The 20,148-nt window shown below is 49.0% G+C and overlaps 1 protein-coding gene across 1 annotated transcript in view; it reads right to left on the reverse strand.

Moving 5' to 3' along the window:
• Positions 1–16,100, reverse strand: part of src (v-src avian sarcoma (Schmidt-Ruppin A-2) viral oncogene homolog) — a 43,026-nt gene extending 26,926 nt beyond the window's left edge. Inside the window, exon 1 of the mRNA XM_076277403.1 lies at positions 15,561–16,100. The gene's annotated coding sequence lies outside the window, so the exon portion shown is untranslated. The remainder of the gene's footprint in view (positions 1–15,560) is intronic.
• Positions 16,101–20,148: the final 4,048 nt, after the last annotated feature.

A 20,148-nucleotide genomic window follows, 5' to 3' on the forward strand; every position in this document is an offset into this window, starting at 1 on the left:
AATGTCCAGCAAGGGTAATCCCCAGGCATGCGGGATGAGGACACACAGAGAGGGCATCGTGTGTGTGTGTGTGTGTGTGTGAGAGAGACAGAGAGAGAGAGAGTGTGTTTATGTTAAATCTTGCTATCAGTGATCCCCTGCTGCTAGGCCCATGCAGTCAAAACACTGGAGACAGACACATGCAGGAGCCTGTATCTCTCAAGAAGAGGCCATGCAGAGCATCAGAGATATGGCCAGTCAGTCAGTCTGCAGCGGTCAGATAGCCGTGTGCATTGTTCCGCACACAGCCTATAGAGAGGAGGAGAGCCTACCCTACAGTCCCACATGACAGAATACACACTAGCAGGAGATAGGCCGGTTGAGACTGGAAATGCCTGAGAGAGAAACACACATGCCACTAAAACGAAAGTCGGAGGCTCAGGTTTCAGCTGCTGGGACTTTGTCACGTCAGACCCAACCCAGTCTGACGGGATGGATTCCGCACGCACCTCTGTGGCCGAGAGCACAGCCTTGTTATCAGACTACCTCTGGACCTCACTGTTATCACTCTCCACTGATGCAGGAGAGCCAGAGACTTCCTGTAGGTCTTTTTTGTCAGATAAAAACAGAAAGAGAATTTGTGAGTGAATTGAGGACAGATGGAGAAATCCCTTTAGTAACAGTGTGAGGAGGGAGGTTGAAAATAGAGTTTCTGGTGCAGCTACAATTGGACATTATAGGGCTACACACAGTATCTGCTCTGATTGGACATTATAGGGCTACACACAGTATCTGCTCTGATTGGACATGAACTAAAAGTAGATGAAGGAGCAGATCAGATTTGAGCTCATTTATTTGTGTCAAGGAAGTGGGAGAACAAGCCGTTTTGGAATGCCAGTGTTTCAGAGCCAGTAGAATTCATAGCAGCAGGCGCATGTTTAAAGAAATGGCTGAGCACTTTTTTGGAAGCCTTTGGCTCACCCACCTATTTACATGAAGTATGTCTAGATGTGTCTCTGGAATGCAGCCCTGATGATGTTTTTGCCAGAGACTTCATACTAATAACAGCCTTTACACAGCTGCCTCATCCCACCCTAGTTGTGTGTGTGTGTGTGTGTGTGTATATGTGTGTGAGAGTGTGTGTGTGTGAGTGTATGTGAGTGTGTGTGTATGTGAGTGTGTGTGTGTGTACCCTAACACATTCTCTTCCCACTGTTTGCACCATGATAGTCAGATAATTATTGAATCCCTGTCTCATGTTCTGAATGGCTGCTATGTGTATAAGGGAATGTACATTGCCAGACATGACAGAATTGTTGACTTAATAGTTGAACACATAATTCCATATGCTTCACCATGCAAAATCTATAAGAATGTATGCGTCTCACCTTGCATGTTCAAACTCTGTAATAGTGGAAATAATGTGTTTTCAAATGTTGCTGCAAAAAAGCCAGATGTTGTTGTTGTTGATGAGGACAGCAGAGAAGTAACCATTCTTGAAGTAGGCTGTGCATTTGACTACAGTCTAGAGGATGCCTACCTTACAAAGCTTTTAAAGTATCAGCCACTCAGAGACATTGTTGTACAGCTTGGGTACAAATGTAAGCTGTTGGTGTATATATTTGGAAGCCTAGGTAATGTCCACAGACTAGTAGTCAGGGGGTTGCAGATTGCTGGTCTCTCTAAGACAAGAGCAAAGGCTCTAGCAAAATTCTGCTCAATTTCTGTGATAATTGGCAGTCGCCACATCTGGAGAAGGCGCTGTTTTTTGTACCCATGAACTGAGACTAGAGGCATAGGCTACTGGGTTTACAATGCTGGTATCTAAGATTGTTTGTGTTCAATGAAATCTACTGTAAAATGTGAACACAAATAAAGGTATTAAAATGTGTGTATGTGTGTGTGTGTGTGTGTGTGTGTGTGTGTGTGTGTGATATGAGGAACTCCCCTCACCCCACCAGCCGCACAGGCAGTGGCTGTAATTGGGGTCAGTGTGATGTGCAGAGTCAGATGCGGCGTATCTGTACAGTACAGGGAGTCCAGGGCAGGGCAGGGCTGACCTTGTTTAGCGCACCTCTGAGCGGAGAGCACGGCTGTGGAGTGGAGCCGCACGACCAGATGGAGACGCAGAGCCCAGCAGAGCTCAACTGACCAACCAGATGGAGACGCAGAGCCCAGCAGAGCTCAACTGACCAACCAGATGGAGAAGCAGAACCAGATGGAGACGCAAAGCCCAGCAGAGCTCAACTGACCAACCAGATGGAGACGCAGAGCCCAGCAGAGCTCAACTGACCAACCAGATGGAGACGCAGAGCCCAGCAGAGCTCAACTGACCAACCAGATGGAGACGCAGAGCCCAGCAGAGCTCAACTGACCAACCAGATGGAGACGCAAAGCCCAGCAGAGCTCAACTGACCAACCAGATGGAGACGCAGAGCCCAGCAGAGCTCAACTGACCAACCAGATGGAGACGCACGACCAGATGGAGACGCAGAGCCCAGCAGAGCTCAACTGACCAACCAGATGGAGACGCAAAGCCCAGCAGAGCTCAACTGACCAACCAGATGGAGACGCAGAGCCCAGCAGAGCTCAACTGACCAACCAGATGGAGACGCAGAGCCCAGCAGAGCTCAACTGACCAACCAGATGGAGACGCAGAGCCCAGCAGAGCTCAACTGACCAACCAGATGGAGACACAGAGCCCAGCAGAGCTCAACTGACCAACCAGATGGAGACGCACGACCAGATGGAGACGCAGAGCCCAGCAGAGCTCAACTGACCAACCAGATGGAGACGCAAAGCCCAGCAGAGCTCAACTGACCAACCAGATGGAGACGCAGAGCCCAGCAGAGCTCAACTGACCAACCAGATGGAGACGCAGAGCCCAGCAGAGCTCAACTGACCAACCAGATGGAGACGCAGAGCCCAGCAGAGCTCAACTGACCAACCAGATGGAGACGCAGAGCCCAGCAGAGCTCAACTGACCAACCAGATGGAGACGCAGAGCCCAGCAGAGCTCAACTGACCAACCAGATGGAGACGCAGAGCCCAGCAGAGCTCAACTGACCAACCAGATGGAGACGCACGACCAGATGGAGACGCAGAGCCCAGCAGAGCTCAACTGACCAACCAGATGGAGACGCAAAGCCCAGCAGAGCTCAACTGACCAACCAGATGGAGACGCCGAGCCCAGCAGAGCTCAACTGACCAACCAGACTGCTCAGTGCACTTACTGGGAATCACAGGCCCTTTGCCTCTTTCCAAACCACTGAAGCCACAGTCAGTCAGTCAGTCAGTCAGTCAGTGTGTGTGTGTGTGTGTGTGTGTGTGTGTCCCAGTCACGCTGTCAGATGTCCCCACAACCGTGTGTGCAAACAAACACACACACAGCCCTGTGCTGTGCTGCACCCCTCCTCTGCTGCTGCTAAATATGGGCAACGAGCCTTCACAGGCGCTCATCAGAGGCTCTCTGTATCACAGGGAACGAGAGAGGGAGAGGGAGAGGGAGAAAAATGAGGGGAGGGAGAGAGATGGGGGAAGGAAAAAAGGAAAAAAGGAAGTGAGGGAAAGGGAGTGGGGGGGGGGAGGGAGACTTGGAGATGGGGGATGGGACAAGAACAGAGGATAGAAAGAGGGAATGGAGGGGGGGTGGAAAGGGAGAGCAAGAGATAGAGGGATAGAGAGAGAGGAGAAGAGGGAAAGAGAGAGAGAGAGAGAGAGAGAGAGAGAGAGAGAAAGAGAGAGAGAGAGAAGGAGGGAACAGATAATCCTGTAGGGTTTAGTCCTCTCCCATTCTGCGATTCTCTCCAATCCCCACAGAAGATTTACAGAGGGAAGAGGGGAGAGGGAAGAGGGGAGAGGTGGAGGCATCCATCATCCTCCGCAGAGGCATCCATCGTTCCCTCCACTCTGCCCCATATCACATCACATGGGGGGGGGGGGGTTCACACAGATGTAGCGCATAGCTCCACACCAGAGCAGGAGGAGAGGGAGGAAGGAGTTCAGACACCCCCCCCCCCCCCCCCCCCACTGGGACACACCGGCACGCAGGTCCACTACAGGTGGAGGAGGAAGGCCAACACAGCCTGCTTCCTAACGGAGATGTACATCCTGTGCAGGCTCTCTCCCGCTGGTTTGAGGCCGTGCGCTGGATCCAATAGCAGGTTTCTGGGAAGGGACGAGTGAATGTGCAGTAGCCAGATCATGCACACCAACGCATCCCTACTGGGCCATGCTCGCACGTGTGGATGAAATGCGGGAAGAGTCGAAGCACGTGTGAATGAAAACACAAATGACAAATTGGTGTTTAATGACACAAACACATTGGCCATTAAAGCGGTCCAAATGGCATGGACATACGGAGGCTGACGTCTCCATTGGCATGTGACCCATGTCTTTATTTAGCAAACAAAGCTGAACTTCCTGTTGCCTTGCTGGGCTGTGGACCGCCTGAAGGGCGGCAGGAGTCAGTCACGGCCACAGAGAGCGGAGGCCGCAAACCCACAGCGCTGTGAGGTCATCATCCCAAAAGCAGATCATGAAAGCCCATTCACTTCCATGAGAAGCAGCCCCGCCACTCAGATGAATGGAACGTCGAGTGTTCAAACCAGCTCTGGCTAACACAGACAGGACACACTTCCTGTGACCATAAATAGATATCCTCTGCTATGAAGCAGTATTCTCCAAAAGGTGGACTATCTACGTGACAAACCATGGACATCTCTTCAGCCATGGTCCATCCATCTGATCTAAAACCTCTCACCTCTAGGCACATCTGAAACATGTAATCCTACCCTCCATAATAATTTTGGAAAAACTGACATGACCTCACCCTCCCTCCACAAACACACACACACACACTCATCAGAATCTCTGACTTCCCGTAAGCTTCACTAGGGGACAGGGCTGTAAACGAGGACCAAAACAACGGTGGGTTTCTGCCAATGTGTGTGTGTGTGTGTGTGTGTGTGTGAGTGTGTGTGTGTGTGTGTTGAAGGGTGAACAGCAGAAAGGTTTTCCCAGAAATCATGTTTTATGGATGCAAACACTCCAGGAAGGTAAACAGAGGACGTCCTGGCACAGCAGAGGTCTGCCTGCAGTGAAGCAGGAGCCGTCTGCACTGATGCCTCCACACCAGGCCCCATCAGAGCGCAGAGTTCAGCAGCCCAACCCCCAACACATCACATCGCCACTCACACACATCAGCCCATGAGCAGAGCGCATGGGGGCACACACACTCATGTGTTTACATACATGTTTGATTGAGCGTGTCTGAGCATGTGTGTGTGTGTGTGTGTGTGTGTGTGACTGGTTGCTTGTGCATGCTTGTATGTGTATGTGTATGTGTTTCTCCTGTCTGATGAAATGAGTACTAGTCAGAACACAAGAAGAGATCATGAAAGTCCCTCTCTTTGTGTGTGTGTGTGTGTGTGTGTGTGTGTGTGTGTGTGTGTGTGTACGTGTGTGTGTACATGTGTGTGTGTGAAAGAGAGAGTGTCTGTGTTGATAGTGGAGAAAGAGTGGGAAATGGAAAGAAAGTGCTTCTGTTAGAACTTGTCTTTTCATACATCTCACATTCCTGAGCACTGACAGTCCCTGTGTCAATGAATGAGGTGAAACACACACACACACACACACACACACACACACACACACACACACACACACACACACACACACACACACACACACACACACACACACACACACATGCCTCACTAGGTACAGATATCCTTGACTGAACACACTCCTCAGGCAAAACATTCCAGAACAACACAATAATCCTCAGCACTGACAGAAGCAACCCCCCCAACACACACACACACACACACACACACACACACACACACACACCTCAAGTGAGTCATTGAGAGATCAGTTGACTGTGGACAGCATGGGACAAGGAACAGTGATAGAGGAACTGGACACAGAGCACGAGAGAACAGAAAGGTTAGCAGCGCTTCAGTCTGCGCGTGAGAGAACAGAAAAGTTAGCAGCGCTTCAGTCTGCGCGTGAGAGAACAACAGAAAAGTTAGCAGCGCTTCAGTCTGCGCGTGAGAGAACAGAAAAGTTAGCAGCGCTTCAGTCTGCACGTGAGAGAACAGAAAAGTTAGCAGCGCTTCAGTCTGCGCGTTAGAACAGAAAAGTTAGCAGCGCTTCAGTCTGCGCGTTAGAACAGAAAAGTTAGCAGCGCTTCAGTCTGCGCGTGAGACCAGGGTGGAGCAGGAGGCCAAGCCATGAGAGAGAGGAAGAGAGACAGGGCAGCGAGAGCAGAACAAGTCTCATACCGTACAGGCAGCACAACATGGCCCCCTCTGCATCACCGTCACACACACACACACACACACACACACACACACACGTCTGGAATAGGCCATGTTAAAAGGCAACATGGCATGACATGGCAGGACACTGGTGTCATGCGTTAAGATTTGCATGAGCCTCAGTATCCTGACGTGAAATAACCATCAATTCAATACCATTTCAAGTCAATGAGCTTTATTGGCATGGCTGTAAGTGTTACAATGTTGCCAAAGCAGTAGTTACATCAAAAGAATGAGCAATTAATAGTAATAATAATAATAATAATAATAATAATCATCCTTCACTATGCCCCACGTCAGACAATTCACAATGTAGCAATTGTGTGGCCTGACAATAGTGCCGCTTCACCTGGTCATTTTCATAAAGTGATTGAGTTAATAAAAAAAAACCCTCTACGGTCAGCCACAGCCCATAGTCAAATCAGCGGAGTTGAGTGCAGAGTGTCTCCTTGGACACACCCTGGACTGTCACGCACGGTTACAACACACACACACACACGCCTGTAACTGACTATTGGCATTCCATGGCTGATCTGGAGTAGGGCTGGTGGGTGGGCCTGGGTGGCGGTGTGCGTCAGTGCTGCTGTCCAGCCTTTGGTCATGTGGGGCGGATATGTTCTTAACATTCTAGTGATGTTCGGCAGAGAGCACGTCTCATGGGCACATGCTGTTCTCTGAGCAGACCTCATCTCACGCATCTCGCCACACTGATCTGAGGTCAGGCTGCGCTCGCTCGGCGGGGCGGTCATTATCATCGTGAGCGGAGCCTCCTGGCGGACGCTGGAGAGCGCTGGCTCAGCTGGCCGGCTGATAAGAGCACGCCGGAGGGGCAGCTCAGGTCAGTCAATAAGGAGCCCTGCTGCTGCTGCTGCTGCTGCTGACCCGCCTCACTGCAGGAGATGGAGTGAGCCAGCGCCAGTCTCTGATCAGCAGGGTGCCCCCCCCCCCAGGCATGCACACACACACACACACACACACGGGAGAGAGACATATACACACACACACGGGAGAGAGACATATACACACACACACGGGAGAGAGACATACACACACACACACACACACACACGGGAGAGAGACATATACACACACACACACACACACACGGGAGAGAGACATATACACACACACACGGGAGAGAGACATACACACACACACACACACACACACGGGAGAGAGACATATACACACACACACACACACACGGGAGACACACACACACACACACACACGGGAGAGAGACATAGAGTAACAGAAAAGACAGAGACAGAAGAGAGAATAAGAGAGACATACACACAGACGTACACACACACACACACACACAGCCAGTGACTTAAAGGCACAGATATCACAGGAAAAATGTGAGTTTTATCAGTAGTAAAAGACTCCCGCGCTGTGCGCTGTGGTCTGTCTCATGAGCCACCCAACTCCAGATCAGCCCTTCAGGCTCAGTGAGTGTGAAGTACCAGATATTCACTGCTGTGTCTGAAAGGGAAGGTTTCACAAGAGCCGAAACTTCCCATCCTGCTTAGCGGCCAAAGCTCTCCTCTCACATCCTCCTGTGCCTTTCTGCTCCACAACGCCGGCTTTGACTGTTTACGGTAAGTCACTTACAGAACTGTACCTCTGACTCCGTTTTTATATCCGAGAGATCCAGGCACGTTTGGCCCAGAGGGAACTCTCACATTCCAGCAGTGTCCTGTTCAGGCATGCCAGTTTCTCTGGGAGAAACCTGACGGACCAGCCTGGCATCCCAACGGGTCCTGAGACAGGAACTGTGCCAGGCACGGCAGGCATGGGAGTTGGACGTGAGAACACAACAATCCCAAATGGATTAGCTTCAGGCCATTGGCCGTTCGGCAAAATACGCCCACCCTCACAATCTCTAGGGCGCAGTGAGCCTTGAGAGGACCAAACACATTTCTGAGATATTTAGCCATTCCATTCCATCTGCTGTGTGTGTGTGTGTGTGTGTGTGTGTGTGTGCGTGTGTGTGTGTGTGTGCGTGTGTGTGCGTGTGTGTGTGTGTGTGCGTGTGTGTGTGTGTGCGTGTGTGTGTGCGAAAGAAAGAGCAAGTGAGTGTGTGTGAAAGAGAGATGCATCTGTTGCTGAGGACCAAAGAAACCTTTCTCCATCTCTGCGGGTCCATAAAAGAGGGGGGCTGTGGCCAGGCGGGGGAAAGGAAAGAAGACAAAAGCGAAAAAGCGAGAGGAAGAGAGAGAACAGAGGAGGGATTGAAGGGAGGAGAGGAAAAGAGAGAACAGAGGAGGGATTGAAGGGAGGAGAAGGATGATGCACACAGACTCCTCTCTGGTCCTCTCGCACGAGAGTTCACAGGAAGTGGGACTATTGGGAGGACAGAGTCCCTGTGTTCTACAGACCCACTCCAGAATCACATCCTCCATTCAAAGGCACACACACAAACACACACACACACACACAGATTAGTTCACACGCTCTAAGACACCCTAGCAGTGTTGTCATCTCCCTTGCAGCTCAACAGACTCCATAAACAGCAGTGTGCAGTAAGTCCCCTTAACACACATTTACATGCAGCGCTGAGCATGTCCCCTTAACACACATTTACATGCAGCGCTGAGCATGTCCCCTTAACACACATTTACATGCCATGCAGCGCTGAGCATGTCCCCTTAACACACATTTACATGCGCTGAGCATGTCCCCTTAACACACATTTACATGCAGCGCTGAGCATGTCCCCTTAACACACATTTACATGCAGCGCTGAGCATGTCCCCTTAACACACATTTACATGCTATGCAGCGCTGTGCAGGAGCACAAACACAATCAATCACAACGGGAAGATTGAGCAGAGTGGGATCAGACTTAGACTATTAACCACAAAGAGAAGTTGGAAATGAATCATAACATTTTAAAGCCTTACAAAAAAGTACCAAACATCAAGTGACTATGTGAAATCTAAATTTATCATTTTTTATTTTTACCCTTAGCATTTATTAATCATGCCTGGGTTTCCCCAAAGGTTTCCATGTAGTGTTTCTCCAGATTAGTTTACACATCCTTGTTTCATGAGAGCCCATAAATAAAAGTGCAGCCAGTTTACAGATACAGTCCAGTTCTAATCATTTACAAAAGTAATCAGTGATTGAACTCATTACTCAATGCATTTCTGAGCATTGCAGTCATCACAGAGTACAGTACTAAAGACTTCCACACATCTGGGGGTGGCAAGCATACCCACTGAAATGCAAAAACACATGCTACCACAGAAGACATGTCAAATCTTCTGAGCATATTCAGGCTATTAGGAACACATAACATGCTTGAGTTGTTTTCTGTGCATCAGTGGTACAGCGGATGGTGGGGTTAATTCAGTTGTTTCAGTCCATTTCCAATCCGAGTGAGTCTGGCCCCATAAGTGCTTTTAGCACCTGCAGCACTTACTCCTGTCCCTGGGGTCGGGAGGAGAGAGAGCTACAGGTGCACTAACAAGGCTACCAAACAGCCACTATGGGCGCCCATTACTGCCCACCCCAGCCCCCGCGCTGAGGAGCAATAACAAGAAGCCACTATGGGCGCCCATCACTGCCCACCCCAACCCCCTCGCTGAGGAGCAATAACAAGGGGCCTCTATGGGCGCCCATCACTGCCCACCACAACCCCCGCGCTGAGGAGCAATAACAAGGAGCCACTATGGGCACCCATTACTGCCCACCCCAACCCCCGCGCTGAGGAGCAATAACAAGGAGCCACTATGGGTGCCCATTACTGCCCACCCCAACCCCCGCACTGAGGAGCAATAACAAGGAGCCACTATGGGCGCCCATTACTGCCCACCACAGCCCCCGCACTGAGGAGCAATAACAAGGGGCCTCTATGGGCGCCCATCACTGCCCACCCCAACCCACCCCAACCCCCGCGCTAAGGAGCAATAACAAGGAGCCAGTATGGGCGCCCATTACTGCCCACCCCAGCCCCCGCGCTGAGGAGCAATAACAAGGGGCCTCTATGGGCGCCCATTACTGCCCACCCCAACCCCCGCGCTGAGGAGCAATAACAAGGGGCCTCTATGGGCGCCCATTACTGCCCACCCCAACCCACCCCAACCCCGGCGCTGAGGAGCAATAACAAGAGGCCTCTATGGGCGCCCATCACTGCCCACCCCAACCCACCCCAACGCCCGCGCTGAGGAGCAATAACAAGGAGCCAGTATGGGCGCCCATTACTGCCCACCCCAGCCCCCGCGCTGAGGAGCATTAACAAGGGGCCTCTATGGGCGCCCATTACTGCCCACCCCAACCCACCCCAACCCCCGCGCTGAGGAGCAATAACAAGGAGTCACTATGGGCGCCCATTACTGCCCACCCCAACCCCCGCGCTGAGGAGCAATAACAAGGGGCCTCTATGGGCGCCCATTACTGCCCACCCCAACCCACCCCAACCCCGGCACTGAGGAGCATTAACAAGAGGCCTCTATGGGCGCCCATCACTGCCCACCCCAACCCACCCCAACGCCCGCGCTGAGGAGCAATAACAAGGAGCCAGTATGGGCGCCCATTACTGCCCACCCCAGCCCCCGTGCTGAGGAGCATTAACAAGGGGCCTCTATGGGCGCCCATTACTGCCCACCCCAACCCACCCCAACCCCGGCGCTGAGGAGCAATAACAAGAGGCCTCTATGGGCGCCCATCACTGCCCACCCCAACCCACCCCAACGCCCGCGCTGAGGAGCAATAACAAGGGGCCTCTATGGGCGCCTCTCAGCTCCCTCCCGCGCGCTGGCACTCAGAGGAGTGAACAGGCGGTGTTTGGTGCCCTTCCACGTGGTGGCAAACTAATTAGTGAGGAAAATGGGCCAACGTGGCAGGGGAGAGAAAGAGAGGGAGGGAGGAAGGATGCACTGGCGACTGGCACGCGTTTGGCACTCGCCATCAAACATTCATGTAGTGTGGGGGCAGGGGAGGGGTCTGGCCATGGTCATCTGAAAACCTTAATGTACGAGGCTAGATGAAAGTGTTCACTTTGGAGCCAACTGGGCATCTGACAAAGGATTTTATTTTATGAGGGGTGTTTTTTCACATGACCTAGTTTTCTATTCACACATTACAGTTTTTTTCATGTTCCATGGCCTTAAATGTAGCATTGGAAAGTCATCTACATCTTGTCGGCACTGGGAGCTGACGTTGATCTCAACTCAGAGTAAGAAATGAGACATCCTGCGCACAAACATGCTGCCCAGCTTGTGCTTTGAGCACCGCCATTTGCCTGTAATTCTGTTTCAAGGACACACGTGACAGAGCCCATCATCTTCTCAGCCTCAGTGACCCACAGCATCCATATATGCTCCCATTCCCGATCAGAGACGAACGGAGCGGATGATCTCCATTACCCATGATTCCCCTCGCCAAGTGATCATCCCCCAGCCCAAACACGCTCTCCGTTCCAAACCGACTCTGCGACGCACGCCAACCCCCCTCCGCTGCCATCCCTGCTGTCCGAGTCTTCCCAGACTCAAGCCGCCGTCTCTGGAGCCACGCGGCCCACGCTCTCGCTGGCCCTTCCCTCCGTCATCAGATGCAGGATCACACACAGCCCTTTTTGACAGCAAGCCTCTTGCTTTCCTCCTTTCAGTCTTTCTTCCTTTCAAAAAAAAGGGCGGATCTTGGGGTCCCCCCCCAAAGGCCTTGTACAAAACCTGCAGAACAACGTGGCCATTGATGACTGGAGCCCTGAGTGTGCGGCACCACGCCACGCTACGCCGCGCGGGACCTGCCCAGCGCACCACTTAAGCCCACAGCCCACAGCCCAGAGCCACGGCACCAATTAAGCGGCCTTCAGGGCTCCAGAGCCTCTTTGGAGTGATCTCATTTGGGAGGCCCCTGCCTCACAGACTTTCTCCACATTCCAGGAGGCATTAGAAGGCCAGTCCAGCAAGCCCCTCCTCCCACCTCCCGATCACAACCATGAAGACAGGCCTTCATACCCCACTTGGCAGCACAACACACCATCTACAGCAACGCAACACAGCACCAAATGATCTGACATACATCCCCACACTCACTCGTATTGAGTCTGGGCAAAATGGAGGCAGATTGATTTCTCTGAGGAGGATGTTTTTTGGTTGCTCCCTTTAAAGCCACACTAACCCATCTCACTGGGAGGAGAGCACAGAACCGGAGCAGCACTGAGTGCCTTTCTGGGCATCCACAATTCACCACTCTGTAACTCACATAATTGCACCTTCAATGCATGTATGGAAAACCATGGAGTAGGGGGTGCAGTGCAGTACAGAAAGGGTTAATGGTAAACATGTGGAACCACAAACAGTGATGTGACAGGCAGGAAATGCATACTTCATACTTCCAAATATAAGTCATAATGTAAAACTGAGTATTTATAGGTTAACCATAGAATCTCATCCAGAATTTGTATGAGAGGATGTATGCTGAGTGACCGACATTTGCAGACTTTGGCAGTCAGTGGATCAGTCGGATAAAGCAGTGAACTACAGGATTTGAACATTTCCCTATTTCCCTATAAGTGGTTTCATGTGTGTATGCATTACAAATAACACCATGTCCTAACCGGACGCGATGCGAGCGAACATTAGCCATAAAATCTGTTTAATTCCATTGTTTTCAATTGCAGTGTCCTGACTGCAAGCCACGCGAGCAGCGCGATGCAACTCGGCGTTTTGAGAGACGCCCGGTGTCGTCTTATTTTCTTTCTGTCGCTTGCATTGCTCTGCTATTTTGAATGAGGAATATGATGCAATAAAAGGGCCTATTTAACGGATTCAGTGTAGACAGACATAGAAGACAGTCACTTGCCCAAGTCCTGTTAGGACATTTGAAATCACATGTATTTATTACACCATGTAAAACCTACATTATGTACATGTACCATACACATTTATATGATGTTTGCACAGATTCACAAATGCAATGTGAACTGGGTATTCCCAAGAAGTGCAGCTTCTGAAGGGAATCTTGTTTGTGTGTGTGTGTGTATACATATGCACGCACACACACAATAATTTCTGCATTAGTGGAGAAAAAGGGATGAACATTATGTCATGTTGGCACACCATCCCCTGCTCACAACACATACTCCAAACCCAACTCCCACTCCCACACCCAAACCCATCTGCATGTCTGCACATATGAACACACAATCTAAATTAGCATGCATGTAGCATAAACAACAGCAAACAGTTTGGCAACAACAATGCCCTTTACTAGCGTGTTCAAAAAACTATAGTTTAGTCTATAGAGCACATCATGCCTAAAGAGCAAACTAAAAAGTATGATAAGACTTATGAACCAGGGACTGCAACTCATCTCCATAATCTTAAAGGAGAAGATGGCTGCAAACGCTAAACTTCGTGAAGATACTATCTGTATAAATCGTCTTGTAAGTAAACTACCAGTGCTTTTTCAAAGTTCTCAATGTCTCGTTTTAAATGTCAGGGCCCTCGGAAGTCTACCAATGAAGTGTGGAGATACATTGAGCCTCGTAAATGGTGTAAAACAGTGATTTATTTGCATGGCTATGCCGATGCCGAGGCACCACCATTGACCGCCTTGTTGGTAGCATCGGCTAACTAGCGCCAGATTTCGGAGTGCAGGGGACAAGCCGAGATGGGCTATGAGACATACGTTCACACTCGGTATCATGTTTCAAAACACTTTAGGTCAAAATCACACCGGAATTCTCCTTTAATGAGTAGGCTACATGCAGGTGCATACAGTGGGCATACAGGAAATCGAGGGAGCTATTTTACAAAAGATGTGATGCATGTGATGTGATGAAGATACAAACAGGTAGCCTACACATGTGTTGGATTTGCCAAAACTGAAGAAACTAACCAAACAAATGATTCATTGAGATGTATAAAGTCCTTTCCTTAGTTGTTTCTGAGTTGTGTTTCACTTCCAGTAAGGGACTTTCAGATGCAATATCACATTGATCACAGGGCCAAGGGCAAAGAGCCAGATGAACCTACTGAAAATCACCGGATGAAATAAACCTTCATGTCAAGCACTGGTGAGGACAGTTTCCTATATGGTCACATCACATGTGTTCTGTAGGCCTATCTCATATCAAATGTAATCATAATAAGCAGGATATTCTAAAAAAAGTGGGGAGTCCAGTCAGCCTCGCGTGTTGAGAGGTTTGTGGTTTGATCTGCTGGCTGAGTCACACTCACTGGGTGAAGACTAATCCTTCAGCGATGACAGCCAGCACAGCCCAATCCACTGCTTCATATTGAGGCTCAACAACCCTGTCCACCAGGGTGGAGTCTGCTTACCATGAAGCACTGTATGCACGTCACCTTACAGTCTCGCTAATTTAAAAACAGACACAAGGCACCAGCACAAACACACACACACACACAATATGCTGGTATTGTGTTTCATGCGTTTGGTGTCGCAGTAGGCTACTTTGGCCCAAAACAGCTAAATAAATCTGGAATTTAAAAAGTAGCTTAGGCCTGCCACACACAAACGTGCTTACTGTAAGGAACTGCATTCAATCAGCCAAATGTCTGAGCATAGCAACTTAAGCACTATTTCGTTTTTGAGAGATAGGGTAAACTGTGGCTACACTAGAATTGAGTCATTTCAGTTTGCCAAGTCTACCACTCCCTGAGTCGCTCCAGCTACCTTTTTCAGAGCGTTCCTCCAACGCGATATGAAGTAAGCAATAAACATCTTCAGTTCTTCAGTCAATTATAGGCCAAGAGGCCATAAAAGGTCCATAAGTAGGCTAACTACGACCTATTTAAAAGCTACAGATACTTTGACAAAACACCAGTTATTGTCCAAACGGGAGTAGGCTACTAGTAAGCGACATGCTGGGTTTTCAGTGCCTGAGATCTAAATAAATCAAAGGTGGTAACTGATAGGCTAACATTGTGTCTTTCGGTTGACGGCAACAATGATGGGTCACTGACTACTCATGTAGGCTATAGCTATATGTCAGAAATGTCTCACGGCAAATGCCGATAAAGAAATCGCCTACATCTGAAAATTCCAAAAAAATTAATGCTGGTGATTCCGACTCCGACAGAGAGACAGCTAGAAACGCGCCAGCCAAGCAATCAAAACAAAATATGTTCCAAATACGTAGGCGCTACGCTACGCGCCGTATGATCTCAGACCTCACACGATACCAAGAGCATATAGGATATATTTTATTTTTTTGACAGTCTTGATTTTCTTTCTTTCTTTTATCCTCACACATTATTTACACGAAAATGGCAAGTTACTCACCCCAGTTAAACGTCAGCGGCTTCTTTGTGAAACAGATGTGTAGCCTAGGCTTGCAAATGTAAACAGAGACGTAGCTCGTTCACTCTGTCATCGACGAAAGTAATAACCGATATCAGTGTTCACAATGATCACAGAGAGCAAACAACTGCGCGATGAGAAATCCCATTCAGTGGATTGGCAGGGCGGGTGAGTGAGGTCATGACGGGGATTGCCTGAGATGAACGGCAGCAAACATTCTAACAGCAACAATAAAATGTTTCTAATCCAGTAACTGCTGCCGTCTGGAAAGGGAATAGCCTACCGCTTTCTTCCTCCCCGTAGGCTTCTAGTAGTCGTCGACAACCAAGCCAGATTCCAAGTTTTCAGCTGGCTCTAGAAAAAAATGTTTCAACATGCTGAGACGCGTAGTGGGCTTGGTTAAGCTACGTCGAAACGGGGAGAAATCAAAACCGCCGCGGTGGCTGGCCGAATGGAGAGGCAGAAGAGGACGGTGGGAGGTAGTGTGCGGACATCCACACGTGGCTTGTAAAATGAATGCTGCCTCATGAGGACTATGTGAACCTAATGTTATTGCAAGACGGTATTATAACCCATAGCGTGAGGCTGAATATTTTTCAAGGGGGTGGGACGAACGTTTGGCTTTGAAATGGTTTCGAAAATGAAATGAGATAGAGGTAGAGGTAGCCTAGGCCAGTGGTTTTCAAAGTGGGGGGCGGGGCCCCCTGGGGGGCCGCGAGGGGGTGCCAGGGGGGCCTCAGCAAGTTGGAAGGAAAAATAAAAGCAAAAAATAAATACATTTGAAAAATGTAAAATATACCTATTACTATGAGGGTTGTTATACAATGCCATTATAATAATGTGAGGCATATCTGAACATTATATTTCCCATGATAATGACTGGGAATAATAGTAAAGTGATAGCTCTCATATAGCAGAAAGCCCCAAATACAATTTTTACACACTGTATGCTCCATCGTGAAGTGCTTGTGGCTAAAATAATTATTAGGATTAGCTTAATGTATTTTTACATTTGCCGTAGTATTGTCGATGGGTTTAATAACACATCAAGGGGGTCCTTGGCCAGAACCTAGTGGTATTTGGGGGGCCTTGTCGTGGAAAAGTTTGGGAACCCCTGGCCTAGGCCTACAGTGTGTAAAAATTGTATTTGGGGCTTTCTGCTATATGAGAGCTATCACATTATTCCCAGTCATTATCATGGGAAATATTATGTTCAGATATGCATCACATTATTATAATGGAATTGTATAACAACCCTCATAGTAATAGGTATATTTTACATTTTTCAAATGTATTTATTTTTTGCTTTTATTTTTCCTTCCAACTTGCTGAGGCCCCCCTGGCTCACTCTCGCGGCCCCCACTGGCCTAGGCTATATTTCTATATCTACATCCCCTCAGAAACATGTTCACAGTTCGCAGGCCTTACAAGAGTGGCTCGACAGTAGGCATATCGTCCACTCAACTTAAATAGCAGTAGGCTAGGTTACCCCTGAGAGCCAGATTTGCTTTTCTGTAGCCTACCCTAAAATGAACTCCAACAAAATGTCAGTCATGAAAGCACTGCAGCTCACTATTCCCTATCTGGCTATAAAAACAGACCCATGCTCTGCAACGAGAGATAGCCTACAGTCATAGTTTTACAAAATCTATGCAAGAATTACAGAGCAGACTGTTTGCTAAAATGTAGAAACATGTTATGAATTTCAATAGTAGAGGGGTCCTCTACCTGTCTGTCCACCACTACATCACCTTTGTCTCATCAGAGCTATGCTTTTTTTCTGCAAGTACTGTAGCCTAGGCCTAAGCACGAGTAGCACCCACTCTCTCCTGCTTGTGCATCTGTCAGGCCCTGACCCAGCACCCACCTAGTACGCCTTAACGGGCTGCCCACTGCTCCGCCTGCATCTCTCTCTCTCTCTCTCTCTCTCTCTCTCTCTCTCTCTCCCTCTCCCTCTCCCTCTCTCTCTCACACACACACACACACAGAGCTTCATCTTCTCTGACACTCAATAATCTGTCAGAGGAGAGTAAGACTCATTTGAGTTCCAGTTCATGTTTAGAATATAATACTAAGCTATGTAGTATTTTGGCATTGATATTCCAGTGAGAATATCCTAGACAAACAGAGGAAAGCGTTTGGATGTAATGCATATTGCATTCAGGAACAGAGTGCCTGTATACAGAATGACAGAATCTCTCCAGCATATCAATATGTCCTGGAGGGGAGCAGAGACAGGTGGGGGCTGATGGATTTCCTGACTGAGCATTCTTAGACCCAGCGGAGTAGCTTGTGGGAACAGAGAGGAGCAGGAGGACTGAGCATTCTTAGACCCAGCGGAGTAGCTTGTGGGAACAGAGAGGAGCAGGAGGACTGAGCATTCTTAGACCCAGCGGAGTAGCTTGTGGGAACAGAGAGGAGCAGGAGGCCGACGGCCTGCTATCAGCATGTCTCCTCCTGTCACCGCATTGCAAATGCCGTGGCAAGTTTCAGCAAGACCTTTAGGGAACATTCCACAGCAAACACATATTACACATATATGTATCTCACTTTCTCTTTCTCTCCCCCTCCCTCTCTCTCTCTCTCTCTCTCTCTCTCTCTCTTGCTGTGGATTCTGTGAATTTCTCATTGAAGTGTAATAACCCCATTTGGGCTGAATCAGACTGAAACAGCAGGCCGTAATGAGATGATGGTGGCGGTATGTGGCATGCTCTCATCTGGGCATGCTCCTGCTGTGTCCTGTCTGGCTCTCCGGCAGGCTAGCTGTCTGTGAGCTGCTGCTAAGCTGAGGCTGTGCTGCTGGGCTGTGGAGAATGACTTGCAGGCCCCCCATTATCTCGCGCTGGCCCACTGGAATGCGTATGTGAAATTAGATGATTAGATGGAGTTCACCTGAGACACAAAGGCTTGCAGAATATTTACTAGCGATGTCTGAATCGGTGCAGCGTGAGGCGAGTATTCCAATGTGTCAATATGCTGCCGAATATATGAGAAAGCAGAGAAAAACAATCTGCATGCAAATTACAGGGTTGCTCACATTCCAGTCTTTCACCACCTTTGTTCAGTCGCCTCATGACATTGAAATGTCAATGCTGCCCCCTATTGTTCAGATGTGGTAAACACAGTAGTGATCATTTTGTCCAACCTTTTTGCTCATGTGCTTTTCATACTTGACATTGCTTTTCATTTCTTTAGTGACATACTTTATTTCACAGGAATCACAGTGATGTATGATAAAGGAAACCAAAGTGATTTATTTATTGTTGGATACTTTAAAAAGACATTTTAGTCTGACAGATACAGGCACAACCAATGTAGAAAGTGATTGCAGCACTGTGATACATGTTCAGCACACCACATCCTCAGCACTGTGGACCATGAAATATTCAGCACAGGGAATGACAGCATTACAATGGAGCTGAACAATATTTACTACACAACAGTAGTTACCATGGGGACAGCAAACAGACACTGCAGTGAGCTTGTGTTTGTGTGTGGTTGAGTCCGATTATTATCATCATGATGAGCTATGAAAACAGTCACTGGTTATATCCCTCTGAGGCTGTGACTTTGTCATCCTCTACCACTCAGCTTTTTGTTCAGTTGACTGAAAACTCAAAAAAATAGAAATCTCCCAGAAATACCCTGTAATTAGAGGTGCTTTTGACAAACAGTGATGTGTGTGTGTGTGTGTGTACACAGAGTAGGGTCGAAAGCTAGGTGATGAAATGGGCCGGTCTGACTGCAGGAGAGCAGTGGATTTGGAGAGGGGAGTCCGTTGTGCTTCTGAGACTGGGATGGTCAGCGTGTGTTGGCCAGCTTCACCAAGTGCGCTGCACATGTGGGGAGACAAGAATAGCCCAGTGTGCCCAGAGAGGACTCAACAGCTCGCTTGGCCTCTTTTTCTTCCTTCTCTAGGTTTCTGCTGACCCCCTCATTTCACTTGTCCTCTTTGTTCTGCCTCTCCCACTCCTCTCTCTCTCTCATCTATCTTTCTCTGTCTTTGTGTCATTTCATCCTGGCTTTTTCCCTTTACCTTTCTCATCATCTCTATGCTCTCTTGTCTTCTCTCTTTCTCCTCCCTGTGTCCTTTCACTGCTTTCCCTTGAAGAGTTTCCTCTCTTTCTTTCACAGTTCTCTTCACCCTGTTATTGCTCTTAGCCAGGCTCCATTAGCATTCTCCCATAGATCTCTGTCTCTAATGTGCTCTCCTCTTCTCTCTGATCTACCCTGTTGTTGCTTCCCTCAGTCCTTTCTTTCCTCCTTAACACACTACTTCCCTCCTTCCCTCTCTCCTCCCCTCCTCCTCTCCCTCCCCTCCTCCCTAGTTTCCCCTCTCTCTCTCTCTCTCTCTCTCTCCTCCTCCTCTCCCTCCCCTCCTCCCTAGTTTCCCGGCTCCCCTCTCTCTCTCTCTCTCTCTCTCTCTCTCTCTCTCTCTCTCTCTATCTCTCTCTCTCTCTCTCTCTCTCCCCTCCTCCCTAGTTTCCCGGCTCCCCTCACTCTCTCTCTCTCTCTCTCTCCCTCCCCTCCTCCCTAGTTTCCCAGCTCCTCTCTCTCTCTCTCTCTCTCT

Source organism: Alosa pseudoharengus, unplaced genomic scaffold (assembly GCF_046254945.1).
Source record: "Alosa pseudoharengus isolate Yale_2024_CS ecotype anadromous, Long Island Sound unplaced genomic scaffold, YU_APseudo_1.1 YU_APseudo_1.1_scf_9, whole genome shotgun sequence".
Taxonomy (NCBI): domain Eukaryota; kingdom Metazoa; phylum Chordata; class Actinopteri; order Clupeiformes; family Clupeidae; genus Alosa; species Alosa pseudoharengus.